The sequence below is a fragment of the Dunckerocampus dactyliophorus genome, chromosome 1 (assembly GCF_027744805.1).
Source record: "Dunckerocampus dactyliophorus isolate RoL2022-P2 chromosome 1, RoL_Ddac_1.1, whole genome shotgun sequence".
Classification (NCBI taxonomy): domain Eukaryota; kingdom Metazoa; phylum Chordata; class Actinopteri; order Syngnathiformes; family Syngnathidae; genus Dunckerocampus; species Dunckerocampus dactyliophorus.
In genome coordinates this window covers 17916104-17924500 of record NC_072819.1, presented here as the reverse complement: position 1 = coordinate 17924500, position 8397 = coordinate 17916104, and the positions used below count along the sequence as shown (strand labels likewise).

Here is an 8397-nt window from a genome sequence, read left to right as displayed (position 1 = left end):
AAATTGAGAGCTTTACCTTCAGGCTCAGCTCTCTGTTCTGTCCGGTACAGCGACCGCATCACTGCAGACATTGCGCCGATCCGCCAATCAACCTCACGCTCCAACCTTCCCTCACTTGTGAACAAGACCCCGAGATACTTGAACTCCTCCACCTGGGGCAGGACCTCATTCCTAACCTGAGAGAGCAATCCACCCTTTTCCGAACAACCATGGCCTCGGATTTGGAGGTGCTGAGTCTCATCCCAGAAACTTCTCACTCAGATGCAAACCACCCCAGTAAACACAGAAGGTCACAGCCCGATGAGGCCATCAGGACCACATTGTCTGCAAATAGCAGAGAGGAGATCCTAAGGCCCCTGAACTGGACTCCCTTGACGTCTTGGCTGCGCCTAGGAATTCTGTACATGAACAGAATTGGTTACAAAGATCAGCCTTGGCGGAAGCCAACGTTCACCGGAAACAGGCTCGACTTACTGCTGGCAATGCGAACTAGGCTCCTGCTCCTGTTGTACTAGAACCGAACGGCACGAGGTTGCGCGACACCAATCCCATACTCCCGGAGCACCCCCCACAGGACACGGTGGTATGCCTTTTCCAAGTCCACAAAGCACATGTAGTCTGGTTGGGCAAACTCCTATGTACCCTCCAGTACCCTCGCAAGGGTGTAGCGCTGGTCCAGTGTTCCGTGATCGGGACGAAAACCACATTACACCTCCTGTAACCGAGGTTCGACTAACGGCCGTACCCTTGACTCCAGCACCCCAGAATAGACTTTCCCAGGGAGGCTGAGCAGTGTGATCCCCCTATAGTTGGAACACACGCTCCGAACACCCTTCTACAAAATCCCATCACCCCGGGTCTGCCAATCCAGAGGTACTATTCCTGACTTCCATGCAATGTTGAAGACATGTGTCAGCCAAGACAGTCCCTCAACATCCAGTGCCTTGAGGAATTCAGGGTGAAACTCGTCCACCCCCGGAGCTTTGCCACTGGGGAGCGTTTTGACTACCCCAGATACCTCTGTCACGGTGATGGAACTGTCAGCGTTCGTGTCCTCTGACTCTGCTTCCTCTATGGAAGGTATGTCAGCGGGATTGAGAAGGGCCTGAAAATATTCCTTCCACCGTCCAACTATATCCTCAGTCGAGGTCAGCAGGCCCCCGTCCCCACTGTAAACAGTGTGGACCAGACACGACTTCCCCTTTCTGAGGCGCTGAACTGTTTGCCAGAACCTCTTTGAGGCTGACCAAAAGTGATGCTCCATGGCCTCACCAAACTCCTGCCACACCCGAGTTTTTGTCTCGACCACCGCTGAAGCCACGTGCCGCCTGGCCTACCGTTACCTGTCAGCTGCTTCAGAAGTCCCACAAGCCATCCATGCTTGATAGGACTCCTTCTTCAGCTTGATGGCAGCCCTGACCTTTGGTGTCCACCATTGGGTATGGGGCTTGCCGCCATGACTGGCACCGATGACTGGCACAGCTCTGATCGGCTGCCTCAGCAACAGACGCACAAAATATGGCCCATTTGGACCATTGGATATCCTCGTCCTCCCCTGGGATGCAGGAGAAGCTCTGCCAGAGGTGAAAGTTGAAGACTCGACGAACAGGAGACTCTGCCAGACATTCCCAGCACACCCTCACTACATGTTTGGGTCTCCCAGGTCTGTCCAGCATCCCCCCCTGCCATCTAATCCAACTCATCACCAGGTGGTGATCACTTCGGAGCTCAGCCCCTCTCTTCACCCAGGTGTCCAGAACATGTGGACGCAGGTCTGATGATGCCACTACAAAGTCGATCATAGACATGCGGTCTAGGGTGTCCTGGTGCCAAGTGCACTTATGTTCAAACATGCTGTTTATTATGGACAAACTGTGGTTCTCACAGAAATCCAATAGCATCACACCGCACGAGTTCAGATCTGGGAGGCCATTCCTCCCAATCACGCCCCTCCAGTAATAATTTATAAAGATGTGATAATAAAGGTAAAACGTACAGCATACATGTACCACTGTAAGAAAGCCCACAATTTTTTATTGTAGAGCAGAAAGCGGAAGGGTGATGGTTCGATCCCTGCTTCCTCCATCCCAGTCACTGTTGTAGTGTCCTTGGGCAAGACACTTCACCTACCTTGCCTGGTCGAGGAGCCATAGGTGCACATTCGCAGCCACTTTTTCGTCAGTCTATCCCAGGGCAGCTGTGACTCAGATTCCATCTGTTCATCGATCATCTTACATTATGATTCAATAGTGGTGATACCTATACATTTTATACTTTGATACTTTAAAAATTGTTTAGTAAGCATGTGAGGCATACAGTATTTAGGAATATACTTATAGGTTCTACAGTTTGGAATGCAGCACAAACCTTCAGGAAAAGTATGCCTCCAAAGCCATATAATTTGGAATTTGGAAAAAAAAAAGCACCTCAAAAGTTGTACAATTTGGAATTCAACTAACATTTTCTGGAAAATATGCCGCAAGAGTCACACAAAACTTGGGAGTTTAAACAGTCATCATATCTGATGTCAGCAAAACTTGCAAGACTTCGGTTCATCCATCCATCAATTTTCTATGCTGCTTATCCTCATTAGGGTCGCGGGGGTAAGCTGCAGCCTATCCCAGCTGACTTCGGGCGAGAGGCGGGGTACACCCTGTACTGATCGCCAGCCCACAGCAGGACTTCGGTTTAGTGAGCATTTAAAGCAGGGGTATTAAATTAAAATTGAGTAAGGTCTGTTTATGCAATTTTTTTGTACAGCAAAATTTATTTTGCCTTAAATTGCGTTAGTTTGCCTTAAACAGACTAGCTCATATGAATATCAAATGTAATGAAACCCTGTGCATCACCCTACAACCCTACATTTAAAAGAAAACAGGACCACATTTCTTCTCTTTAACACAAAGCTGCAACAGTACATTCTCTTAACGTTTAACATTTTCTTGTTATTGTTGTAGCTGACATTTAGATTTCCCTAAATTTGTCACACAATTCCTTTTTGTTTACCTTTGAGTAAGATCTCTAGAAGCACTCCTTCACAACTCTCCTGTCAGTGAAAGATGTTTTGTTTTGCTCCGATATCCATACAATCCTTAGTGAACACTCATTTGCACGTTGCTGTGCTGTAAATTAATGTGTTAAGACTCTCGTAGATTTTTCATACGAGGCTCAAAGCGACTTCGGTGGATACTTCCCCTCAAATGATGTGTGTTTTGTCAGGTTGTCGTGTCACATTTCCGCTTCTGACCACCTCTACAGTTTCAGAGCATATGAGACACAGCGGTTTGGCACTGGATTCTGGAAGAATGAAGATCGTAGCCCGTTCTTTCAATTTTAAATGTCCGGTTTTCTCGATCAACTGTTCTTACTTTTGAGCAAGCCAGGAGTTCTCCTTCGCTCTGCAAGTAAACAAACCATTTCATTGGCACATTTGCAGTGATGTCACTGCGTTTGTCATGTAACCGTAATAACTGAAATAATTATGTCCTCAGACTGCCACTGTGAGCGGTCCACGACCATGTTTATACGTTATTATATTTCCCATTTATTTTAATTGGTCACGGGTCCGTAAAGGGTCATCACTGGGTCCGGATCCGGACCGACGTCTGCCATTTGGTGATGGCTGATCTCAAGGATTAACTCTATGATAGCTATTTCTTTGACTTTTTTGTGACATACACAAGGCTTTATTAACTCCATCAGTACCTATAAAACACCGTTAGATGACAGTATCAGTCTACAAACACCTTCCTGTTTCCTTTCCATTATGCCAGGCACCTTCAAATAGTGTTTTACTTTGTTTTAGTTTTATTATACTGTGGTTAACTTTTTCTTACGCTTGCATGACAGTTAAGACTGTTACAATGTTATTTCAAACATTGCCTGTGCATCTTAACAAGGGTTTTATTATGGCAGCAGAATAAATTATTTCACTTTCTACTTGAATATAGCAACATCAATTCCCCTCAGTGTGCTTGACCAATTTCAAGTATTGATTCCAATCACATTCCTGTTCACCCAAAGTCCAACTGATTGACCAGTCTTCATGCTAATTAATGGGTCAAAAGGAGCTGCAGTGAGGGGAGGTCACGTGGGAGGAGTTTTTTACTCATTTGTTTGGGATTGCAACTACAGGACTGTGTTTGTGTGTGTGTGTGTGTGTGTTCCCATTAAGCTGCTGCTGGTACAGACTAAGCTGGGGGACATCAGGTTAACATATCCTCACACCACCTTGCTCTTAAGCTATGGAGGCATGTATGGATGAAGACAGACAGATTTAATGCAACTGCTGATGTATACATTAGTTGATACAGTAAATATACTGCATTGTGATAATATAGCACTTTAGCCTCATACAGAGCTGTTTATAACAGTTTGCCCCTCTTATGTAGCCAATCTACAACCACAATAAGACCATGTTACATAAACACTTGTATGACTGCCTAAACATTTTTATCTGTTTAAAGACAGATTTTTCTTTCCTGGACAGACTTGTCTAATAGTGGGCTTAATGAACTGTTGATTATTTGCTGCCCCCAAGCTGTAACAGTTAGCTATCACAAGCATTACAACACGCCCCCGACAACTCTTTTTAAACACGTTTTACTTACTGTTGCTCGTTTTCACGGTTTTAATGTGATGTACGTGTGAGAAAACACATCTTATCAAGATCAAAACAAGCGAAGAACATACAGGAAGTGGCGACACCAACAGTGTATTAATACATATTCTATAGTTTGAACGTTTTTCCCTTTACCGTTGCATTTCATGCGGTTTCATGTCGTTGTTGCCGAATTGAGTGCTTGTTCGAGGCACGTAAACTAATAATAAATTACAAAGAAAGAGTACAGTACCTGACTTGTTGTTAAAATGCTGTCAAATACCGGAAGAGGTAATGTTTGCTTGCCAATGCGGAAGTGGATTGGCATATGAAGAATAGAATATGAAGAAATGTTAGCGTTAAAATTGGTGGGAAAATTCGCCTTCTTCAGTGCTTAAACCATAAATAGTTAATAATAATTACATTATTAACAGTATACAACATGATGCTTTCTTCTGTGAATATAGGTTTATATTCGCTTTAATATATGTTTGGCAAAGCGCTTGATGTGCGGCTCGTACTTGCTAAATGGCTAATATATATAGCATAGTGACGTGTAATAGAACTACAATTTTACAAAATTTTACAAATTTTACGTTTTACAAAAAACATAGTACTCACGGTTTCTGTGTAACATATAGAAACCAACTGTACTCCAGCAAGTGCCATCCCTTGGTCCCATGGTGTAATGGTTAGCACTCTGGACTTTGAATCCAGCGATCCGAGTTCAAATCTCGGTGGGACCTCTCCCGTTTTTCATTGTTCGTAGACGTACACAGTTGAGATCAGAAGTTTACATACAACTTGGAAAAAACATTTAATCACAATTTTAACGGGTTACAGTTATGCCACAAATATTGTTTTCTTATGACAATATATTTCAGATGTCTACTTCATTTTCTTGATTGATTTATTGAAGACAGTTTTTTTATTCAAGAATTATATAACATAGTTTGACATTTTTCTGAAGTTCAGCGGCTCAAATGTTTACATACACCTCCTTCCAACATGATTTAATACTTGGTTGAACCACCTTTTGCCTTGATAACTGCCATCAATCGCTTGGGATAACTGTCTATAAGCTTCCTGCAGTAGCTTTCTGGAATCTTTGGCCATTCCTCTTGGCAGAAAGTGTACAGCTGAGTCAAATTTGATGGTTTGCGTCTACGGACACGTTTTTTTAGCTCAGAGCAGAGATTTTCTATAGGATTAAGGTCAGGACTTTGTGAAGGCCAGTCCAGGACCTTGATTTTCTTGTCTTCGAACCATTTGGTCACAATTTTGGCTGTGTGTTTAGAATCTTGTCCTGTTGAAAGATCCAGTTCCGTTTCAGATTCAATTTCTGGGCAGACGTCTTGACGTTGTTCTGTAGAATCTCAATGTAATGCTCCTTTTTCATGATGCCTTCTATCTTCTGGAGTGTACCAGTGCCAGACGAAGCAAAGCAACCCCACAACATGATGTTGCTGCCACCATGTTTCACAGTCGGTATCGTGTTCTTCGGATTGAAGGCTTCACCAGTTTTTGTTGTGGCCAAACAGTTCCATTTTGGTCTCGTCGGACCAAAGAACTTGCTTCCAGAATGTAGTCTCCTTGTTCACATGTTCTCTTGCAAACTTCAGACGGGCCTTGCGATGCCTTTCTGTGAGTAATGGCTTTTTTCTGGCTTGGAACCCATGGAGACCATTCTTGTGCAGAACTCGTTTAACAGTGGAGACAGACACATCTTTGCCAACTGCCTTCAAATCATGACAGAGCTCCCTCTTGGTGGTTGTGGGACTCTTCTGCAACTTTCTGACGATGTTTCGCTCCTCTTTTGGCGTCAATTTCTTCTTCCTTCCACTCCTTGGCAGGGTAGCTGTTGTCCCAAGCTTCTTGTATTTTGCAACAACGGTTTGAGTGGTGGGTTGTGGCACATCTAATTGCCTGGAAATTGCTCCAAGTGACAATCCTTCCTTGTGCAACTCCACTATACGCCTTCTGTGGTCTTGGCTAAGTTCCTTCGACTTCCCCATGCTGCAGAATTGTCATAGTGGCCACCTAGCACTGGGGAGTGGCCTTTTATACATTCAGGAGGGCTATGGCATGGTTATGTAAATATCATTATGTAATTAGTCATCAATGAGGTTGTCACCTGGTGGCAGTGGACCATTACCAACGATTACATAACATTATCTTACCATCTACTACTGGAATTGAACCAAGTTATTCAGTGTATGTAAACCTTTGACCCATCATGATTTTGACATTTTCCATTAAATGAGCTAACAAATTTATCCTTTGCTTTTAATCTATGAAAGATCATTGATAAAATGAAGGTGACACTGTGCCCAATTATTACCATGAGCAGTTGGATTCAATTCTTTGAAATTAAAAGGTAAAATTAGAGTTGAATATTTTTGGGTCAACTGTATGTAAACTTCTGACCTCAACTGTATCTCATTGCAATCCTTGTTATATGTGATACACTTCTGATCAAAATCTTAAGATCAGTTGAAAACTGCTACAATTTGCATTTTGCACATTTGGATCTTAATGAGGTTTTAAGTAGAGCTACAATATGCAAAAACAAGAAGGGGGAGTGAGACAAAAAAACATTAGGAACTTGTAATTTAAACAACAATAAAAAAAACTGAAATAAGTTGTTTATCACCTGATCAAAAGTTTAAGACCACAGGCTATAAAAGCCAAAATCTGCTCCACATTTTTATTTTCTGTCAGGCATTCACACTGTCATGCTTTCCTGATGGCTAAAGCTAAGAAGCTTTCTCTTTTTGAACGTGGTCGGATTGTGGAGCTGCATAAGCAAGGCCTCTCGCAGCGTGCCATTGCTGCTGAGGTTGGGTGCAGTAAATCAGTCATTCTAATTATTTTTAAAGATCCTGAGCATTATGGAACAAAAAGGTCAAATGGTAGACCACAAAAATCACAACTGCGCTGAGCCGGAGGATTCGATTGGCTGTCCATCAAGACACAGGGCGGTCTTCGACCCAAATGAAGGCCCTTACTGGTGCCAACTACAGCGCAATAACCATCAGACGGCATCTGCGGAAAAAGGGTTTAAAAAACAAAAAACAAATTCAAATACCTCGTCTCCTTCAACGCCACAAAACTGCCTGTTCAGACTTTGCCAGGGAGCATCAAACATGGGACATTGAAATGTGAAAAAAGTTTTATTCACTGATGAGAAAAGATGTAACCTTGACGGTCCAGATGGCTTCCAACGTTACTGGCATGACAAGGAGATCCCACCTGAGATGTTTTCTACCCGGCACAGTGGAGGGGGGTCCATCATGATCTGGGGTGCTTTTTCATTCAGTGGAACGCTGGAGCTTCAGGTGGTGCAGGGTCGTCAAACGGCGGTTGACGACCGTTTGCAGATGTTGCAGCGGGCATCCCTCATGACTGAGGACCCTCATCTGTGTGGTAACAGGACATTTTTTGACCAATGGTCTTAAACTTTTGATCAGCTGATAAACAGCCTATTTCAGTTTGTTGTTTTTAATAAATTACTTTTTCAAAGTGCTTTTTGTCTCACTCCCCCTTCTTGTTTTTGCAAATTGTACCTCTACTTAAAACCTCATGAAGAACCAAATGTGCAAAATGCAAATTCTAGCAATTTTTTAATTGGTCTTAAAATTTTGATCAGGAGTGTATGCGACTGACCTTTAGACTATGTTCACACATAGAAAGTTTTTCATTATTCTTGACGTATACCTCATTGCTGTCTGTGGTTTTAATGTTATACAGTATATGACTAACCTTTAGACTATGTTCTCACATAGAAAAAAACTACG

At 43.0% G+C, this 8397-nt stretch overlaps 1 non-coding gene across 1 annotated transcript; it reads left to right on the top strand.

The window, feature by feature from the left end:
• Window positions 1–5274: 5274 nt before the first annotated feature.
• trnaq-uug (transfer RNA glutamine (anticodon UUG)) lies at window positions 5275–5346 on the top strand. Its single transcript has one exon. It is a non-coding gene; the product is annotated as a tRNA-Gln (tRNA).
• The last annotated feature ends 3051 nt before the right edge of the window (window positions 5347–8397 follow it).